The sequence below is a fragment of the Schistocerca americana genome, chromosome X (genome assembly GCF_021461395.2).
Source record: "Schistocerca americana isolate TAMUIC-IGC-003095 chromosome X, iqSchAmer2.1, whole genome shotgun sequence".
Classification (NCBI taxonomy): Eukaryota; Metazoa; Arthropoda; class Insecta; order Orthoptera; family Acrididae; genus Schistocerca; species Schistocerca americana.
The window spans coordinates 991,598,406-991,621,640 of NC_060130.1; the positions used below are offsets into that span (position 1 = coordinate 991,598,406).

General features: G+C 44.2%; 1 protein-coding gene across 1 annotated transcript in view; it reads left to right on the plus strand.

Moving 5' to 3' along the window:
• The first annotated feature begins 230 nt into the window (after positions 1 to 230).
• The window catches only part of LOC124556429, a 466,451-nt gene continuing 443,446 nt past the window's right edge, over positions 231 to 23,235 (plus strand). Inside the window, exon 1 of the mRNA XM_047130385.1 lies at positions 231 to 499. The gene's annotated coding sequence lies outside the window, so the exon portion shown is untranslated. The remainder of the gene's footprint in view (positions 500 to 23,235) is intronic.

The window sequence follows — 23,235 nt, forward strand, 5'->3', positions numbered from 1 at the left end:
TCGTGGTCTCGAAGGCAGACAGTTGCGCTCCGCGCGTCGCCTTGCGCAGTGAAAGCCTAACGGTAGCTGCGGTGTTGGGTGCTGCTCTGCTTATGCAATTCTAGCCATGGCGAGTCGGCGACTGCCAGCCACCTGCGGGAGCCCTCGGTCCTTCTGACACGCCGTTCCCTTCGAGTGATTCTTCTCGCTGGCGCCGGGAGACGCAATTTCGAGAGCGACAAGGTAGGTACAGGCTGTGGCTGTCGCTTACGAGCGCCAGTAATGTACTAGCTTGGAACTGGCAACATAAGCGAAGCCCTCGCGATCGGTAACTGTTTCATTTGGAAAGCTCGCTCGGCTTCTGGCACACGCAATATTGTACTCGCATAGCTCGTGGCCAGAAAGCTGAAGGCAAACCGGCGATCCGATCCGTCTTTCTTTTCCTTTCGGAGTGGGAGCTCGTAAAATTTTCTCGCGTTTTTTTCCACATTGAGTCTGACCTGCTATAAAGAAAATCCTGGTGAGTACCACACTAAAGTCTCTACTTCGTCCCTAAACTTCAATTTACTCTTTTCGCTTAACGTATGTATCGAGATATATATTCTAAAATATTTAAGTTTTTAGATTTTATGACAATAATAACATTGTATGCCATACCTCTTTTTCAACAATATGACAGTTTAGACTTAGTAACTCAGCTATGCAGAAATAAAGGATCGCGTAAATTGTTTGCCTTTCTTTTGTTCAGGTCTTTCATTCAATACGTTAAATAAACACCAAACGAAAGTGACAGATATACGATCGTATCAGGCTTTCACCATACTTCTCTTTCACCACGTTAAAAGATATAAGACAATAAAAATTAAAGTTTCACATACGTTCTTTCCGACGCAGTACTGAAGGAAACAAACACTGATTGATGCCCTAATTTCACACGAGTAAAACGAAATGTTTACTGTTTGTGTGCGAAATAGCTGTATAGTCCTGAAATGGTTTTCGAGAGACCCTGATTGTGTAATCTTAGCTTTCCCAATCTCAAATAATAAAGACTGGTAAGCGCTGTGAGTGCACATAACGCGTGCGTCTGCATCCACGTTGTCGTTGGCCCAAATAATCTGTGTTGAGTTGTCTACGTATTATAGGTGCGGAGAAAGCTGCTACGCTAACCACACTACGGTCAGTAGACACAAGTCTCTGGCAGTGCATTATTGCATTATTTGGTGCTGTAGTGCGTTACTCATTTTTATGTCTCTGCTTTAGTTACGCCGTCACGTTTCCTCTTCAAACACGTCAGAACTCTCTGGTGCATGTTTCAGAAAATCATGTTAATGACCATACTGTACTACATCAAAGCTCTGCAGTCTGTTGTATGTCTCTGAGTTGAGATGACAGTGACAAATGTAGTTTGGAGTGAAAAATGAGGTTAATGGCAATACCTAGAGAGAGATAAAAAAGGACATAAGATTTGAAGAATATTTTGTTGACATCAACGTCTTTAAAGATTGAGCACCACCTTAGTTGGATAAGATTACTGCGCGACAAACACCGATTTCAGGAGTCATCCGGAATTCGACAAAAATGTTTCAGGATGACAGTACGTCGATTTACAGCATGATCCTCCAGATCACGAATACGGTGTTTCAACCACTGTGCAATTATATGAGAGACGTTGCGAGAACAGCGAATGACGGGCGACGAATTTAATGATGATTTGTCAGATGATGCGTCCTGGGAATACATTAACATGTGGCTGAGAGGGGCAGCGTCATGCCGCAACAATACGCTGCCTGAAGCACTGAAGCACGCAGCACACACATCTTGGCAGCCATGACGTATCTGAAATCTGCCTTATTTTGCTGTATGAACTTATTTAGCTGGGATTACGGAGCTCTCATGCTGAGGAGGTACACAGAATTTTCAAATGTTCTTAATCTTGTATCGATCCTCGGGAAGGCATACTCAATGAATATTTAGAAGTGTGATGAAATGCTCTCTTTGTAACGTATCGTCAGATTGTTTTCTTGCTGTGGGAACTATTTTCAATGAGTCTTCCGAGGGAAGCTCTTCGACATACACATTCACTGGAGCTCTGTTCAAAAAATTCTTTACTGCACTGTAGTGGATTTATGGTTCTTCAGATAAACGTTACATCTTCGAGTTAAATTTCGTTTGGTTAGTAATTAATTAAATTTGTGCACTTCAGTGTTGGTAACAAATTTACGTATGAAAAAGGACGATCTAGTCCAGTCGCAAGAAGGAAATACGGATACATTATAATTACGTTTATAGCAAATTTTTCTGAGCCACAGCTAAGTTTTATTACTGTTACCGGTTTCAGACCTCCACAATAATGAAAATGCTTGTTTACAATACTTTCAGAATCTAGAATTTTCCCCTGTTGTCCGCCCCGATAGCTCAGCGGTCAGCGCGGCTGAATATCACGCCATGGGGCCCGGATTCGATTCCCGGCTGGGTTGGAGGTTTTTTCCGCTCAAGCACTGGGTGTTGTGTTGTCCTCATTATCAATTCACCATCATCAGTGGAAGGCAACGGGAAACCACCACTGGAATCACTTCCCAAGACGCTCATGCGGTGGACCTCTCTGACGAGGCTTTCCCCACGACAAGACCTGCCGTACTGTAAACGTTCACAGAACAAAGCAACGAACGTTTATATCCTACAGCGAAATTTCATGCGCCAATATCTTCTTCCGAGTACCGGCAGCTTGGCGAGTGTTGCGGGCAGTAGGCTAGAACCCCGGCCCTAGTAGGCGTCCAGTTTTTGCACTCTCACCCAGACAAATCCTGTAGAGTGGTGCTCAGTGATTTCCATATATTTACATACATCGCAGCATCTAGCCGACAGTCGAAAAGAGATGCTGCACAGTCTGCATGTATCGCCTTGTGTGCAGATGCTCGATTTTGCTCTGTCTGTCAACGGTTTCTTTCTTTTTTATTCATAGTGCCGATTTATTCTTTTAACTATTTTTCAGTGCGTTATTTTATTCTGTGAAGCTTTTTGTTTCTGTCAGATGAAGAGTCTTTGGTCAATTCCGGATGTCTGGTTTTATTCACGTATGTTATAGCTGGTTTTCACGATAATATTCTTAACTGTAGTCTCTCTCCTCCAGGGTAATTACGTCTTTATAGCACAGTAATGACCATAATAATAATAATAACAACCATAGGAAGAAGAAGCAGAAGAAGAAGATGGCGGAGTAAGGATCGAATTAAGGAAAGTGAGAGTACGGATTACCAGGTCAAGTGACCATTACAGGTTCAACTAATATCTAAAGTGAATCATCATTAGTATTGTAAGCTTGTAAAGTAAACTGGATGTTCAGTAATCATCGTTTGGTTCTGAAACTCTCACAGCAACCGTGCTTGCATAAATTATGGGAATTCAGGTCCTTTTATTTTGCAAATAGTTGTTCTTTTTTATGCTAAAACACCTGTTAAAAGTGTTTATTAGCTTAACCGAATAATTGCACACTCACGTTTGTGAAAACTTCAGTACCTAGAGACAGTCACCTACGACAATCAGTTATCGGCAGATGAATAAAACTGCAATAAGGGATTAAGACAGCAAACAGATGTGGTACCACGTGGACCAAGCAGTGGCCTCTGACGCGTCCGCGTTACGTCGAGCTTACTGAGTGAAAAGCCTCAAACTAAGCTACATCGTGGAACCAACATCAAACCGCCTGCCTATGTTACATAGTAAGTTCGAACGGAGAATAATGTACGTGTTGGTCATTTCGTGACATTTTGGTTTGTGCAAGGCATATTGCGTTTAAATGCGACACAACTTGCGGATGATCAAAATCGAATTTCGGAAACCTGTTTTCGCTATCGAGATTACATCTTACGCATGAATACAGTTTGCAAGTCCAGTCAAATATCGGTTTTCAGCGTTTCAGTTGTTCTACATGAATGGTGTCTTTAAATACGTAGTTCCAATTTCATCAGTGCGATGAGGTGAGGTTATCAGTAACTTCTCAATATTTCCATACGACAGATCTCAATAAGCTCTTAAGAATAAAAAGGAGATTTTTCAAGAATTTTTTTTAAAAATCTTATCAACTGCAGTTAATGCGTGCCAAACTGTTTGGTTACACCCACCTGGATCACGTGCTTTGCCTAAAACAGTGGGAAGTGATTATTGGTAAATCATTATTGTATTCCAACATTTTGGAGTCTCGGAATGAATGTTTTCGAGACATTCCTGCTGCTGCGTACAGGATTAACGTCACCAGTAACCATTGTGTGCGGCAGGCTGAAAGAAAGAGTGGCTACATAGTTTACAAGTTAACCACAAGTGTAGCTGGATGACACACTACAAATCCCATAGTCCAGGGTTCGATTCCCAGTTCGTCCTAGAATTTTTTTCAATCACTTATTACTTTTCTCCCCTCTGGAAATTATTTGTTAATATGAAAAATACCGAGGTTCAAAGTTCAAATGGCTCTGAGCACTATGGGACTTAACATCTGTGGTCATCAGTCCCCTAGAACTTAGAACTACTTAAACCTAACTAACCTAAGGACATCACACAACACCCAGTCATCACGAGGCAGAGAAAATCCCTGACCCCGCCGGGAATCGAACGCGGGAACCCGGGCACGGGAAGCTAGAACGACCACGAGCTGCGGACAAATACCGAGCTGCTCTACGGTTTGCAGTCTACGTTACACTGTATGTCCGCCAATAGCTGGTTGGGTAAGTCAGTTTAAAGATCGGAAAAAGTCGTGGAGATATCACCAGCAACAGGATCATGCCTAATAAAGCACTGTGGTGTTCAAACTAGCTTTTGGGTTGACCACATCTTTACGTTTCGCCTTGTGCGAGATACAGAGCTGTTGACAAGCAGTTCGATTTTGTTAATTCAACAAATATATCATCATGTATGTTCCAATCTGATAACACTAACATGAGATTCTCTTCAACCGAATAAAGGAAATGTCTAATTTATCGGTCATTCAAACACTTCTTCTTTTCCTTCACGCAACAAAACGTCACTTCCTTCACTTTAACCAACATTTTACAAAGCAGTTAGCTACCTGATACCCAGTCGCGATTCAAATGCTGTAGAACGTTTACATGGAGCACAACACGACTGTGAGAGCTAAGCATTTTCAGGATAGATTTTGGACTATTTGGACAGCCAGTAGTCCATCTCCGTAGCTTACTGCCACGAGGAGGATCCTGGTTCTGTTCCTGGCACTGCTGGGAGCACTCATCCTTGTGAAGCAAACTGAAGAGCTACTTGAAATGTATGTAGCGGCTGCTGGAAAGCTGACAACGTCTGGGAGAGCGGTGTGCTGACACAATATCCCTCTGTACTGCACCCAAATGACCCCATTGGCAGAAGATAACAGAGCAGTCGATCAGTATCTGATTATCACCAGGGCCGGAATGTCGAGTTTGAAAAAAGAAAAGAAAACATGACCAACGAGAAGAGGTATTGGGAAACCAGTGTGCCGACTGTCAATACGGTGTGGAACCAATAAATAGACGAGTGTCGCATGCAAGCACTGGAACATGTCACGTAGCCACAGCAAAGGATAGCCGCCATCATATCCGCACAACGACTCAATCTTCTTTACAGGAGGTACTCTTCTCCCGATCTTCGATGAAGGCTTAGCCCTACGTACTGCTCCTTGCGTCGTTAGGTGTCCGTTTCAGTTATTCTTTCCTTCTCCGAATGTCCTTTCTTGTGAGCATCTGAAAAAAAAAACCGGAAGAAAATCTACATTAGAATGTTGCAGCACCATGTTATTCCGCCAGCAGGTGTGGCTCTATACCCTGGTGCTCAGGTTGCGCATTTGTCGGTTATGCGACGTTCTACATTTCTCGTAGAAACCACTTGCTGATCGACCAAACCTCTCCCGCAGGTAAGGTGTTCCGCCTACCTGATGAGGTTCCGCCTCCGGAAAATCGCGACATAGGTCCAAACGGAGTTTGAGAGCACGATTTTCAGGCGGTCGATATGGGTGTCGGCTGACCTTCCACACTACAAAATTGGGTGCAGTAGCGTCTTACCGATAACAACTTTGACAATGAGGTCTTATGAGAGTGTGTACGCCAGGTTAATAGCAAATATAGCTAGCATAGCTGCCTCACAGCTTTTCCCCTCAGTTCTTCGACGTGTTGGAACCACGTAAGACGCCTGTAGAGGGTGATAGCCAGGTTCTTGGTCATCTTCCCTATTGTACAGGTCCGCCTAGTACGCCTAATTGCCTCAAGTCCACGGGAATTGTGAGTATCGCTACGAGGAATGCTTGGCTCTTCATTGCACTGAAGGCCAATCTCCATTTGGCATCCCATGATCCCAAGTCGTCTCAGGTGGTTTGGAGTCTCCGCTGCAGAAGCTGAAAACTCGTCGTGCGTGTGTATAGCGCCGTGTCATCGGTCTGCAGAGCGAGCTATACGAGTGGCCACGATGGCAAATCCGCTTTATACAGAGTATACAACGAGGGACTGAGTTCCGAACCTTGTGGGACTCCCACCAGAATCCAGCGCTCTGTGGACAGGCCGTCCGTTGTCCTGACAGGGAAGGTTATCTCTTCTGAGTAGGATTTCAGTAAACCCATCTGCGAGGCTGGAATCCTATGCACAATGATTTTGTACAACAGGCCCTTGCTCTGTACGCAGTCGTATACACTCGATACGTCCAGAAACGCTAACCCGAAGTATTCCCGTCGCTCGAGTGTCTCCTTCACTTCTTCGATTAGTCTCAGAAGCTGATGGACTGCGGCATTTCTTCTTCTCAGGGAGTAGGCGAGCAGCTTCCACATGGCGTTTGTGTACAGCCTCTCGAAAACCTTCGACACTGCAGGTCGATAATTCTTGAGGGGGCGAAGATCCTTACCAGCCTAAGGTATTGCTACTACCTCGACGTGCTTTCTCACTGTTGGAAAGATTCCGGTTTGAATGATGCTATTGCACCCACAATCTAATGCGCTTCAAGATGTTCTGGCATCTTCCGCAGCATCAGGTTCGTTAACAGGTCGGAACCACCAACTTTCCTTGTCTGAAGTTGCACCTGTACTTCGTCTGCTGTGACACTATCGATGACTCAGTCAGGAATATTGGTAGGAGCTCGGCCACCTGCTGGATACGGTCGTCAGTGTCTGGGACGTCGATAGGCGTGAAATTTTCTGCAGACGCGTGCTCCATAGCGTTAACCTTGGCACCGGACTCAGAGACCACCACATCGCCCACCTGGAGCGGCGGGATTTTCTGCTTATGACGAGGTGAGGAGATTGTGGTCTTTCACGCCGAGTCGTCGTCCGGACAGAGAGTGGTTAGATCCCTGGCTCGCTGAGGCTTGCCTGCCTCCATCAGGTCTGCTCTCGGGCTTGGCTTCCCTTGTCTGGCGTTGAGGCAGTGCTTCCTCAGGCCTACCTTGCTTTACCATCAAGGTGCTTGAACAGCAGACGCCGCGTCCCTTGTGTGGTCTTCTGGCCATCTGGCGGTACACTGCAACGCGTGCTGCCCTCTAAACACTGCGCATGAGACGTGAACCGGTCTTTAGCAAAGGGTTTAACAGATCGTGCAGCTTAGTCCGCAGTACTCGACACTGAATATGGACATGCCTGCGTCGACTGTTCAACGCCCTCTGTTGCGAACTGGGCTTGTGGCAAATACACTACTCGCTTAACTGTCACGTAGACGCGTCCTTTGTAGGTTGATCGTAGTGTTTTCCAAGTAACACTTCAATCTGTCCCACAGTGACAGCGGTATTAGACTTACATTCTACAGTGCCAACCGCAATCTACATACCTGCACAGCTGTGCAGCATTGTGACAAGATGACACGTGTGATGATTTGAGACACAGAATGCTACATCGTATGATATCAACTTCTGACTATTTTGGGTACTATGAACCTCAACCATTGCATCTCAGAGGTTTTAGAGCTCGTTGTACTGCTCCACTTTCACGTAACTTCACATACCATATTTTAGCAGAACAGTGCTCGGCCACGTTTGACAAAGAAATCATAAGCCTTCTTCGATGAACGACAGGTTCAACTAGTTCCCTGTTATGCGCATTCGCCAGAATGTCACCCATCTAAAACATGTCTTCTGACAGCCACTGTTCATGTTTTGTGAAATAATTTGATTTCTGTAGAGGGAAATTTCTCAAGAACTCATAAGAGGCCTCTGATCGCATTCCACAACGTTTAGAAGGAGATCAAGTACTGTACTGTAATCATAATCATTTGTGTGTTATCATTGCCTCATCAATGCTATAAAGTGCATTTCAATTGTATGTTTAGTTCTTGGTGTTGCAATTTTCATAAACGCTAGTACATGCCTGTTGCGTATAAGTAGAGATAGAAAATTAAACTAAATTTGCTGTTCGCAAAACTGGACGTTGTTCTGATAGGAAATGAAGAACGTAATAGCAATTATAGAAAATTATTGTGGTTATAAACCTGCCTGATTGGTTTTCTCTGAGGAGTTTAATTTTTGGTGTTTACCTTTGTTTTCTAAAGTAATTGAGTGGACATATTATTTTCTGTTACGCAAAAGTATCTGAAAATGACCAACAAATTCCATTAGTCATCGAAATTTAGTAGCTTCATTTAGCTTCATTGGCAAAGGATCGACTACTGTATTCATTTAACTTCAGTATATAGTATACTAACACAGTTCGACAAATAAGTTATAAGGCTATCTTAGACATACCGCTAATAAACGAACAAAACCGATTTTTTAGACGACATAAAGCTAGGCTTTTTTCGATGAACGACAGGTTCCTCTTGTAAGGTCCCTAGCTGAGCCTGTTAGGTCTAGGAGACATTGTGGGAGATGCGCTGCAGTTTGCGTTTCGCCGCATTGTTGCTATCAGCTGGAAGCAGTCCTTATTTTATTAAGTTGTCTTTCGTTCCAGCCGCTCGCAATCTGATTCGGTCAATAGATCTGCATGTCCTCGATTCGTCCTCCACGTCGCCAACTAGCCTGTCGTCTCAAGGGGTAGCAAAAACGCACGGTTCATTTTTGTTCCCTCACTCTTTTGAGTGTGGTCTTGACTTCACAGGCAGTTGTAGAACGCTCTTTCTAGATTTAAGTCGCTACTTTTCTGTTTGCTTCCCCTAGATGTGATACGCTTTTGCGAGATTAAATGTCCCACATACATACCTGGAGTTTACGGTTCAAATGGCTCTGAGCACTATGGGATATTTTTCCGGATATCTGGCGGGGCTATTGCAGCCGTATACAGAGTGTAACAGAAAGGTATGGCCAAACTTCCAAGGAACATGCCCCACTCAGAGAGGAGGAAAGTATGTTATATGGACATGGGTCCAGAAACGCTTTATTTCCATGTTAAAGCTGAGTTTCTACACATGGTGCGGATCAAGAGGTTCTCATGTAGCACTCTCCAGACAGTCATGTGGCCAACATTACTTGTTGCAGTTAATTGTCTTGCGCTGAACCAGGGTTTTCGTTAATCGCATAAAGAAGTTCCTTTTGCAGCTGAGGTGTTCTCGTCTTTCTAGCCGTCCCCCAGTCTCGAGTAGTAGGCTGAAACGTCCCTCGTTCCCTAAGACGTCGATCAATTACTTCATACGTCCTCCTTTCCACGCATCGTCTTTCTCGAAATCTCTCCCCCACACAAACGTTGATCACTACGGCCATTATCACCTTCCAATTCGTGCAGAAAATGGGCGTCTGCCAAATCCGCATTTGAGTACACTTCCATAGCACTGTACCAGAAACTAAGTACGAGACGAACATTAAACAGTTAATGCTACGTGCTTGATGCTAGTAGGGCAATGAAGTTAGCCGCATGTCAGCACATCCAATGCAGTTAGTCGCATGTCAGTATTGCATTCGCTCAATTGGAACAACAAACACTGGCGCTGAACCTACGAATTACAACTTGTTTTATATTCTGAACAAACGCAGGGGGATTTTGAACATTTTATGTAAGAAAACATTTCTTTTAATTTTGGTATGTTCTGTTCTGTGTATTTCCCACGATTAATGTGATTATGAACACGAGTAGAAAATGAGCTGTAACAGGGAAATAACGCGTTTCCGAGCCCATGTCCGTAAACTCCAGCCGGCCGGGGTGGCCGAGCGGTTCTAGGCGCTACAGTCTGGAACCGCGCGATCGCTACGGTCGCAGGTTCAAATCCTGCCTCGGGCATGGATGTGTGTGATGCCCTTAGGTTAGTTAGGTTTAAGTAGTTCTAAGTTCTAGGGGACTGATGACCTCAGAAGTTAAGTCCCATAGTGCTCAGAGCCATTTGAACCGTAAACTCCAGGTATGTATGTTGGACATATCATCTCGCTTCCCCTCTATTTTTTTTTCTCACGATTAATTGCAGTAGTATAATTTGCGGTGATCAGGCCTGGGTGAGTGTTGGTTAACAGAGAGAACATGCTTCACGCAAGATCTGACTGTTTTGCGTAAAACGAAAACACGGGGCTCTTTTCGAATATTAATGTTTCTCATATTTGGTGGAAAAATGACGCTGTGAAAAGGATAACAGTACATACCATTTTACTTCATGTACTGAGTTCGTAAGTAACACACTTCATAGAATCGCCATTCTAGTATTAACAGTTAAATTTTTGTTCCACTTCCACAATGAAGTTTGCCGTTGCTGTACTATTTATCAATAGTAATGTATCACTCTATAACCGTCAACGGTAGCCTTTATAACTTTTCAAATATTGTTTTTCCGCCAACGGATGCTACTGACTAAGAATGACGATACTGTTTTGTCCATTGATTTCGTGTGCAATTGCGCACAGCCTCCGCGAATAAACGTAATTGTTGTTCAGTATTGCCTAAGCAATCGACGGAAAACTTCCAAGCTCGTATTTCTTGCTATTAGGAAACCGTTCAAAATGAAAGTAATTTTTTGGTGCTGCTCAGCTGCATTGTTGAATGTAACAGCAATACAATACAGAACGGTGCAATACAGTGCCCCTGCCGGGAAAAGGCGCGCTCAGCGAAAAAGCGATGATTCATATTGTTATCGATAGTAGTATCCCTTACAACCCATGGCAAGCAAAACCATCTCCTTAGAGTGGGAAGACAGGAAGAAATTAACATCCCATTGACGACGATGTCATTGTAGATGGGTCACAGACACAGCTGGGGATTCCTGGAAAATTAATTGACCGAGACCTGTCTACGGCACAATTATCATGATGTGGCAGAGGAAGAACACTTAAAGCCTAAATCAAGATGGTTTCTCTAAATCGACTCAGGAAGATGTCGGCGTGTTTCCTGCGGAAAGATAGCAGCTGATTTTCTCGTCCAATCGGAGCTTGTCCCCGGTCTGCTATGAGTGGAAAAGACGTTAAACGCTGCTTCCGCTTTCTTCCTTTCATATTCCCGCCGATCTATTGGAAGCTGGACAACCTGTGGATTCGTCACTGTTAACCGCACGTTTCAGTAACACGTCTTCGAAATTGCAAACAGAGCATTAAATGGCGACGTTAACCGCAGCTGCTCCGTTCGATTTCCCTGCCTCTGAGGAGCTGTCGTTGCCGGCTTACTTTATTTAGAAATTGACACGGTCGATTAGACGTGGATTTTAGCTCAACACTTCCTCAAGTCGTGAGACGCCATATGGATTCTGATTCAGAACTATCGAATCGTACGGGTAGACTTAATGTAACTTTAGAGCTTTTTCCATCTTTGTAAAAGCGAATGCTGAATAGATTTACCTTACAATGTCAGCATATAGTTTATGACGAGAGTTTATTTGTTTCGTTACAAGAGTTCCATATATCGTTTGGCCACGATCTCTATGTTCTTGTAAGTGATACACGCTTTTTTTTCTAGCAGAGGAAAGGTATCGCTAAGACAGCAAAAAAATAAAAAATAAATAAAAAACAACCGAAATGATAGCGATGAGTGGCTGATAACTTGTAACTAAAAGGTCACCATGACAAACACAGACACAGCAACCGGTCGCAGACCATTACACAACCAATGAAAAATGGTTCAAATGGCTCTGAGCACTATGGGACTCAACTGCTGTGGTCATAAGTCCCCTAGAACTTAGAACTACTTAAACCTAACTAACCTAAGGACAGCACACAACACCCAGCCATCACGAGGCAGAGAAAATCCCTGACCCCGCCGGGAATCGAACCCGGGAACCCGGGCAACCAATGAAAATCTGGGAAATGTAGAGAAGTAACACATTTTGTGGCTGAGCAAAAGAAAAGGAAATTCACTGCAGACGTGCAATGTTCTGCAAAGTCCTAGATGAGTTGTCATGAATCCCGGTGCCTGGACTCGAATGTGATAGTGCTTCAGCACTCTACCAATTTTTGATGTTGTTCTTTAGTTTTGATGATTGTCACCATTTCGCCAGTTGCAGCTTGTTCATACGTCTACGTACTGTTTCAGTGACGATACATTCAGATGAACGCACCGTTAACATTGAAACAGTAGGAGAGGCTGGGGCACGATTATGTGGATTTCCTTTTTTTTAGATTTATTTAGTCTTATAGAACTGGTGTTAAATTATAACTTGGTATGTAATACTTCCAACTTAACATTACACGTAAGAGTGCAAAATAATTTTATATAGGCTCAAGTGTGTGTGTGTGTGTTTGAGGTTTACGGGCGCTAAACAGCGAGGTCATCAGCGCCCATAGGCTCAAGTCGAGTGCATAAGCGTGCCCCGGGTATGGTGCAAGTTTATGCACCTATGCGGGCACGTTTGCGCATATTAAACGGCATAATAATGACCAAACAAAATACAGCACTAAAATTTTCAAAATATTGTTTTTTATTTATAGTAAACAAAATTACGGACTTAAAATAGTATATTGCAAACATTATACTGGCAGAAAACAAATGTTTTGGCGAACTTCCACCCGTCAGCACAATGTGGCCTACATAGAAGTTTGAATGTTAACTCCAATTCATGCACATAAAATATATTGTTTCCTGGCACAATCGTCGTGATCCCACCTTTTACATCAAAGGCACTGAACCCACTCCTGATTTCTTTTCGATTGGTTATGTCGTGTCAAGCAGGAAATACAAAGGCAGTTTTCATCCTCTTCGTCAGACTGCTGCAGGTTATAAGAGAAAGGAAGAAGAGCTGGATGGAACTTTGGTTGAGACGGGAGTGATTGCTAACAGGAGCCTTGGAAGGACTGCTTTGTGACAGTAGACTGAGAAGAAAGATAAGATTCAAGCTGATACACGTCATAAAGAGAAGCGGAAATTACATAGACCTGAAGAGGATAGCAGAAGACAGGAGAGCATGGAGATTTCCCGTGTGAAATCCTGCTTTTGGGCCGAACGCTCAACGATCACGTCAGGAGGTGACCTAATCACAATTTTCCGTGTTCTTGCTTCTAGAAATTTGTTGCTCCTATCAGTCCTTGCTTTCTCCTCGAGATTCATGAGGTACAAATACCTTTTCTAGTAATTTCCATCTCTTATTCTCCTGTGCCTTCGTTTTTTTAGGTTGCGTTTCCAACTGCTGTTGTCTTAAAGTTTCGTTGAGTGGAGTATCAGTTAGGATGGCAATGCAAAATAGCGCGAAACTTGAGCCATCACCATGTTTGAATTAGTTTCGAAACTACAGTGCTAAATTTCTGACTTTCAGATTATGCAAATGTGCCTCGTAAAGTAGAATAATCTTTTGTAAACTAACATATATTTATCTATTCTGAATTGTAAAAGGAATGTTCCCTAAGAGCTTCGATATTTTAGCAACAAATTTTACTCACCTTGCACAAAACACAAACATGTTCTTTGAACTAAGACGTCCTTTCAACTAGAGCCGTGAACTTTGTGAGAGCCCTCTGTAGATGGTAGTACTAATCTTCCATAGTCGTTACCGCTCCAGGAGGAATGGTTTCTGTGAAAAGTGCTCTGCGTAAACGTGACCCGTGTCTAAGCGAGCCCCGTCTCCCTTACGTTTTGCGAATACAGTGGAAAGGCTGGTAACAACATGAAAACCACCACTGGCAACAACAAACCTGCAGATGACAATCTGTCTTAAAACGCCGGCTGTGCTGCACAGGACAGATAGAGAAATAAAGAATGTAATGAGTTTTTAAGTTGAGTAAAGGGAAACCTACTGATGATGACCATGTAACATCACCGACACGTGTGTGAGCAAAGAAAGAAAGACGAGAAATTCTGTTTTGCCCGAGGCAGAATTCTCAAAATGCAATTACTGTTCAAGCACACACGGACGCGAATAGTGACTTCCCCGTAGACAACTAGCTCAAAACGAGTAGCTAGCAGCCGATGTAAGGGGGTGTTCTGTTAAGCGCGACGTAAGGCTCGGGACGTGAGATGCTTGGAATAAACGGTAATTTTAAGGTTGAGAACAAAGTGAGCAGGAGTGCCGCGTCCCTGGGTAAATTTTAAAGCTGCGCCATGTTAGTGGGTCAGTGCAGGCGTTGTGTGCCGGCCTTGTGGCCGCTGCCCTGTCTTTCGCATTTCTGTGAAGTAACGGCTCCAGCTAAATCCGCCGCGGCAAACCGGTTCTTCTCGCATCCTCATCATACGGCGGACAACCGCAATCCGCTTTAAAGAGCAAGCGTGTGCTGTGCCGATTCTCTTATTATTGGATTGCGAACAGTTTGTATTCGCGCGAGTACCAGTGAAGCAAAATCAAAAAGAACGCAGTCGTTGCTTAGAAATGAAGCCTGTATGAGATTTTCCTCCTAGTTTAATTACTCAGAAAATGCCATATGATATTCTTGGAGTAATACACAGTCGCATTTTTTGGGGAAGGACTGCGATATGCACTACGTTTACGCGGGCTCCTTACCGTAAACCGGTTTCTGAATACCGTCTCTGTTCGGTCATGACCATGTAACATCATCGACACGTGTACTAGCAAAGAAGGAAAAACGAGAAATTGGTGCCACACCAACATCCACGCTGGAAACCCAAGTCTCTGGTTTCGCATCTAGACTTCAGCTCCCACTATCGGTATTCGCCCCATGTAAATATTCTATCGCATTCGAACCGTGATTAGACTGTCAGGTGTCTATTTGATTTTTAAAATATTGGTTAATGCGGACGAAGCGAATTTATGTCAAGTGAATGGAAGCTTCTGATCGAGACATGTCCTTCCAACACGAGCATATGGGAAATAACAAATTTTACTTATTGTGGATATCAGTATAGTAGGAAGCAAAAAATGATTAAACTTGTACATGTTTGGGGGTTAAAGGATGCATTATCAGCAAAGACATCTATCATCTCTAACAGCAACAACGACTCTTCCCCGGCTGGGTCTATATGAGTTTCGATAACAGACACAGGTGCGTCGTTGGCTGCTGCTTCAGCACCCTACCACAATTCGTCAATCGTAATAGTTGACGACTGGTGGTGTCCCAGTACTCCGGTAGCCCAGGACTGAATGTTTTTAATGGCTGATGGGTCTGGCGATCGTGCCGGTCAGGGCAACACTCAAAGACCCTCTTATCGAGGAAGCTCATGACAGCGCACGAAGCATACTGTCTTGCGTTACCTTTTTGAAATGAAAACAGTTATTCTACCTTAACAGTGTTACCCGAAATGATGTTGGTCATCTTGGTTTTATTGAGATCGTGGTTTCCAATTGTAAGAAATCAAAAGCGGGGAGTTGTTAATTTCCGTTACTCAGTTGAACAGAGCCACATTTAACGTCATTAGATAGAAACAGATATACAAATGATGACGTCACGCTGAGACGAAAAGCAAAAAATGGCACAGCACGAAGGAATTACACAAATGGGACGGAAATCTGTAGATGTGATGTGCATGATGTGCATGTACAGACAAACAAATGATTACAACTTCAGAAAAATTGGATGAGCTATTCACGAGAAAGAGCTTCACAAATTGAGCAAGTCAGTAACGCGCTGGTCTACCTCTGGCTCTTTTGCAAGAATGGCATTGATTGATTGACAGAGCTGCTGGATGTCCTCCTGAGGGAAACCGTCCAAATTCTGTCCAGTTGGTGCGTTAGATCATCAGAAGCCCCAGCTGGTTGCAGGTCCCTGCCCATAATGCTCTAAACGTTCGCAATTGGGGAGAGGTCCTGAGACGTTGCTGGCTGTAGGGTTTGGCAAGCACAAAGACAAGCAGTAGAAACTCTCACCGTATGCGGGCGGGCATTATCTTGCCGAAATGTAAGCCTAGGATGGCATTCCACGAAGGGCAACAAAACTGGGCGCAGAATACCGTCAACGTGCCGATGTGCTGTAAGGGCGTCACGAATGACAACCCAAGGGGCCCTGCTATGAAAAGAAATGGCATCCCAGCCATAACTCCTGGTTTTTGGACCGTATGTCGGGCAACGGTCAGGTTGGTATCCCACTGCTGTCTCCAGACACGTCCCACTGACTGGAGTTAAACTATCTTCAGTGATGAGTCCCGCTTTGAACTGAGACCCGTTAACCAAATCTCACTGTCATCCGCCATACGGCCCAACAGCTAGCAGTGATGGTCTGGGGTGGCATTTCTTTTCATAGCAGGACCCCTCGGGCTGTCAACCGCGGCACCCCTAGAGCACAGCGGTACGTCGACGAAATCCTGCGCCCCGTTTTCTTGCCCCTCGTAGCAAGTCATCCTGGGGTTACATTTCAGCAAGGTAATATCCGCCCGCACACGGCGATACTGCTTGCCAAACGCTGTCTGTTCTCGGCCAGCAAGGTCGACGGATCTCTCTCCAATCGAGAACGTTTGGAGCATTATGGACAGGGACCCGCAACCAGTAAGGGATTCTGACGATTTAAAGCACCAATTGGATAGAATTTGGCATGACATCCCTCAGGAGGACATCCAAAGACTCTGTCAATGACTGCCAAGCTGAATAACTGATTGTAGAAGGGTCAGAGACCAACGCGTTATTGACATGCTCAGTTTGTGAAGCTTTTTCTCTTGACAAAATCATCCAATTTTTCTGAAATTGTAATTATTTGTTTCATTGTACATCACATCTACCTATTCCTATGCCATTCAGGTAATTCCTTCTTGGTGTGTTGTTTGTTTTGTCTTTTGCTGAATGAGGAAAATCTAATTGTTTAACAACAATCCTATATTCTAAATATCTGCTATATCGACTTTACTTTGGTGGCAAAAGCTCTTGTATCCAATCAAAGACTGCTCATAAAACATTCACTAGTTCCGTGCAATGAGTAGAAATGTTTCTTCATTCATTCTTAAGTTTTCTGGCCAGTCCAAGTCACCAAAATGTTGGTGTACTTTTTTGCTTACTACACCTATGACCTAAGTGCATGTAATAAAATAGTTCCTCACGCATTAATTTAGTTGGTTAAGATTTTTAAACGACTTTTCTTGTAAGATCTCCTCCTCCTCCTCAATCTCCTCACAAGTTCACTGAACCCCACAATAAAATCGTACTCTATTTTTACTAATAATATTACCCAGCCACTGATAACCACCCTTCACCGTGTTGACAAAATCGGATAATAATAAATGATTGTGCTAGCAGAATAGTTTCAGACTTAATATTTAAACACGACTGTTCAAATTAAGATTCAGAAATTCAGTTTTCGTCCTCTGCTAGGTACGCTGTAATTAAACTAGATGATAGGAACAACAGGAAATGGGTCAAAAAAATTCTACTTCCTCCAACATACGTCTATGTAATGACCAATTTGCTAAAATTAGGTAAATTTTGGCTCATATAGAACAATAAGCTTTTAGGTTCTTTTACCATATTCGTATTGTTCGTAGAAAAGAGGGACAAATAAGTTATTCCTTCTGTGACAAAAATCGTTATCGAACAACTGCACTCTTCACTTCATGGACTACATTTGTTTCTTGTCAGATAGAGATTATCTATATTGGGTCCGACTGAGTTGGTAGAAGTGTGGGTAGCATACCATGCTTAATGGTTTCTTCACTTCGAGCAGTCGGTCACGACATGGAGAACTAACGCTATATGTCGATTTGAATTTACGTGTCCAAGCCCAAATAGCTTTAGTTCGAGCAGGAGCATTCATCATCCGCTGCCTGTTCACAGTTTTACTGTTGAGGGAACCAATAGCTACACTACAGGCTTCTTTCGCGGCTGTTTTCTGTAACCTTCTCATCATTGTGTTTTCCGCGAATCGTGTTCGTAACATAGTAAAGTTAGTTGTAAAGTTAAGCAAGGGTATCCCATATGGACATAAAACACGACTACCAACCACATTACGAAATGAAATGTTCCGGTTAATGTGCATGTATCTTTTGCATTCAGTGGCAAGTTTGACATTTTGTAATCGTCGTCGAGCAAACAAACAGAAATTGTATAAATGTCACCATCTTCAAGAAAACAAAATACATACACCATGTCTTATGAATAGGTTACAGCTTCAAATATACGAATACATATTTTGTTTTTGTTCCTGTCTTGCCTTAATATTATCTTGACTAGTACCCACTTTTTCCTTGCGTGTAATATATTGACGAATACGGCGCCTGTCCTTAGCAAATATGGTTCAAATGGCTCTAAGCACGATGGGAATTAACTTCTGAGGTCATCAGTCCCCTAGACTTAGAACTACTTAAACCTAACTAACCTAAGGACATCACACACATCCATGCCCGAGGTAGGATTCGAACCTGCGACCGTAGCAGCAGCGCGGTTCCGGACTGAAGCCGACTTGTCCTTAACATGAGACTGTTAAAGGCACATATTTGCGACCAGACTTCACCAAGCTAATGACGACTGTTGAAACTAGATTTGCGTTCGAAACATGTTAAGTGAGAGACGTAAAATTTTGTAGCGTACGTGCAGCTGTTTGAAGATAACGTCATTTAAACAACTTCTAATGACTGCACGGCACGAATCCTACAAAACGTTTTAAAGAACCTAAAAAATTACCGCGATTTATCTTGAACTTTCCTTCATATTCCAAAAACGTAATGTTATTTCTTTAAAGACGTAATATTTCACCACAAATTCTACACTCGATAAATAAAGAAACTGAATTAAATTGCCGCAATAAAACGACATAGCTACATCTATCATGTTGCAGATGAACGTATTTAGGCACACATAAAGAAACTTCCCAATTACAAGAAAGAGACTTCATTTACGAACCGCCGCCCACACGTTATCGACATTGCAACGAAATTAATATACAAACAATATTGAGACTGGTAACTGTAAACTTTTACCTACGTCTTCGTAAAGTGCGTTCTTAAATGCGTCTCATATGTCTTGTTCACGAAACATGAAAAGTGAAATACACTCCTGGAAATGGAAAAAAGAACACATTGACACCGGTGTGTCAGACCCACCATACTTGCTCCGGACACTGCGAGAGGGCTGTACAAGCAATGATCACACGCACGGCACAGCGGACACACCAGGAATCGCGGTGTTGGCCGTCGAATGGCGCTAGCTGCGCAGCATTTGTGCACCGCCGCCGTCAGTGTCAGCCAGTTTGCCGTGGCATACGGAGCTCCATCGCAGTCTTTAACACTGGTAGCATGCCGCGACAGCGTGGACGTGAACCGTATGTGCAGTTGACGGACTTTGAGCGAGGGCGTATAGTGGGCATGCGGGAGGCCGGGTGGACGTACCGCCGAATTGCTCAACACGTGGGGCGTGAGGTCTCCACAGTACATCGATGTTGTCGCCAGTGGTCGGCGGAAGGTGCACGTGCCCGTCGACCTGGGACCGGAGCGCAGCGACGCACGGATGCACGCCAAGACCGTAGGATCCTACGCAGTGCCGTAGGGGACCGCACCGCCACTTCCCAGCAAATTAGGGACACTGTTGCTCCTGGGGTATCGGCGAGGACCATTCGCAACCTTCTCCATGAAGCTGGGCTACGGTCCCGCACACCGTTAGGCCGTCTTCCGCTCACGCCCCAACATCGTGCAGCCCGCCTCCAGTGGTGTCGAGACAGGCGTGAATGGAGGGACGAATGGAGACGTGTCGTCTTCAGCGATGAGAGTCGCTTCTGCCTTGGTGCCAATGATGGTCGTATGCGTGTTTGGCGCCGTGCAGGTGAGCGTAACAATCAGGACTGCATACGACCGAGGCACACAGGGCCAACACCCGGCATCATGGTGTGGGGAGCGATCTCCTACACTGGCCGTACACCACTGGTGATCGTCGAGGGGACACTGAATAGTGCACGGTACATCCAAACCGTCATCGAACCCATCGTTCTACCATTCCTAGACCGGCAAGGGAACTTGCTGTTCCAACAGGACAATGCACGTCCGCATGTATCCCGTGCCACCCAACGTGCTCTAGAAGGTGTAAGTCAACTACCCTGGCCAGCAAGATCTCCGGATCTGTCCCCCATTGAGCATGTTTGGGACTGGATGAAGCGTCGTCTCACGCGGTCTGCACGTCCAGCATGAACGCTGGTCCCTCTGAGGCGCCAGGTGGAAATGGCATGGCAAGCCGTTCCACAGGACTACATCCAGCATCTCTACGATCGTCTCCATGGGAGAATAGCAGCCTGCATTGCTGCGAAAGGTGGATATACACTGTACTAGTGCCGACATTGTGCATGCTCTGTTGCCTGTGTCTATGTGCCTGTGGTTCTGTCAGTGTGATCATGTGATGTATCTGACCCCAGGAATGTGTCAATAAAGTTTCCCCTTCCTGGGACAATGAATTCACGGTGTTCTTATTTCAATTTCCAGGAGTGTAGATTAGGAAACCAGCATCCCTTTTCCACTTGCATTCTAACAAAAGATATGAAAGTAAGAACCACCCACTTAACTTATCATCGCCAGCGCCGCTGGGTTGAATACGAGCACTGAGCAATGAAACCAGCTTTCAGTAATTTTCCCTCTGATATGAAATGGTAATTTTTGATGCGATTCGTGATCGCAATACGGTGCAAATAATGATGGTGGCTCAAAATTGATAAATTATTGTGATTTTCAGGAAGTGAAGATGGAGAGGTGTTATCAGTTGAGCAGCGCTATAAGAGATAACTGTATAGTAGTGCTCAGTATTGGACTCGCTTAATGCCATATAAAGCGGTATTAAACAGATAATATATACAAGGAAATGAAACAAAAGCAGAATGGAACATACTTCGAAAGAATAAATAACAATATTTTATAATTAAAGCAGGATGGAGAAGAAATGGAGAATTAGGGTTTAACGTACCGTCGACATAAAGGCAATCAGAGACGGGGCACTGGCTTAAATTAGAAAGGGTTGACAAAAGGAATCGTCTGTGGCCTTTTTCGAGAAATCAACACACCGTTGTACGGAAACCACTTCAGAAAATTAACATCAGGGTGAAAGTTCCTGGCAGATTAAAACTGTGCACCGGACCGAGACTAGAAGCCGGGACCTTTGCCTTCCTTGGGCAAGTGCTCTATCGACTGAAATGTCGTGTGACGAGGGCCTCCCGTCGGGTAGACCGTTCGCCTGGTGCAAGTCTTTCGAATTGACGCCACTTCGGCGACTTGCGCGTCGATAGGGATGAAATGACAACACAACATCCAGTCTCTGAGCGGAGAAAATCTCCAACCCAGCCGGGAATCGAACCCGGGCCCTTTGGATTGACAGTCTGTCGCGCTGACCACTCAGCTACCGGGGGCGGCACGAATCTCACAGCTTTACTTCCGCCAGAACCTTGCCACCTATCTTCCCAACTACACATAAGTTCTCCTACGAACCTTGCAAGACAAGCACTTCTGAAGAAGGGATACTGTGGAGACAGCCTAGTCACAGTCTGGGGGCAGTTACCAGAATGAAATTTTCACAGTTTTAATCTGCCAGAATGTTTCATATCAGCGCCCACTCCGCTGCAGAGTGAAAATTTCATTCTGGGAACATCAGAGTGATTCGACGGGTTTCGAATACCGCCCTTCAAAATATGAGGAGTCAGAGGAGGGATTAAAACAAGAGGGATGGTATATTACTCTTCAAAATGAGGAGAGCACAAAGAATAGTAAAACAGTTATCAAACCGAAGGTTGATTTGAACGTCGCAGTGTTTTCTTAAGCTTGGCCCTATTATAGGTGGTATGCCGTTGCCTTTGATCTGACTTAAGCAGCAGTTATAGGAAAATCTGCAGTTTAACCACAGTGCAGCTTGCAATTTCTCATACTAATACATCAATATCAGAAGGGAAAACCGTGGTAAGTGACGTGGGGCTGACTAGAGGAGAAAAGAAACGTCACCCACGAACTGATTTAAATCGTAAATCGAAAGTAAAATTAATACTCGGAGCATCTACAAGTTCTGTCAAATAAATGAAAAACTGGAAATGAATAACTGAATAAGAACTTATTTTCAGTTCCAGAAACGCTTAAGCGGTGTCCAGTAAAAATTCTGGTTCGCTAAAAACGTGAAAAAAATATATCGTGAACAAAACTGAGCTCAGTGTAGACACGAAAACAATGATAATGACCACGGGGTGTTTCCCCTGCAACAGATGCTGCGGCATGAAGCGCAGCCGGCGCTCAGAGGACAAGGGTCCGGAAAGGAGCGGTCAAGTTCCGGAGAAAGTTGTTCGGCTGCTAAGCTGGATTCTGAGGAAAGTGCTCGCTGCCTCGCCACAACCTAATTCTGTAACAGTCACACAGTAACACCGACCAGTGGGTGGGCGGCTATTCAAATCCACCAGCATATTCATGTTTTCAGGGTCTCCCTAATTTGCTTAAGGCGAACACCAGGGTGGTTCCTTCGAAAAGGACGCTGCAGATTTACATCCGTCGTATGAGCTGCGCCCCGTCGTTAATGGTCTCCCTGTCGATGGGTCGTTAAATCCTAGCCTTCCTTCTTTCACTTTCATCTCTTTCAGATTATTAAAGTTCGAAAATAGAGCGATTTTAATATGGAAATGTAACGCTCTTTTAATTAATTTTGTCTCGAAAACCACACTAGTGTGAAATGCATTGTGCAACGTTTTACGCTGCTCGCCATTAATACTGTAACACCAATAAGTAAAGCGGGTGTACAAGACGGTAGGAAGAAGATAGCACCAAATTTTAGATGTTTCGGGATATGCATGGTGCGAAATTTACCGATAGTATACAGCTTATCAATTCTGGCAACAAAAGCTGACTGTGTGATATGTGTGTACATCTTAACAGAAATGTATAACGAGGAAAAAGAGGCGAAACGACGATCAATGGTACAAATTTAATTGCAAGTGTGGTGTCACCGCCAGACACCACACTTGCTAGGTGGTAGCCTTTAAATCGGCCGCGGTCCGTTAGTATACGGCGGACCCGCGTGTCGCCACTGTCAGTGATAGCAGACCGAGCGCCACCACACGGCAGGTCTAGAGAGACGTCCTGGCACTCGCCCCAGT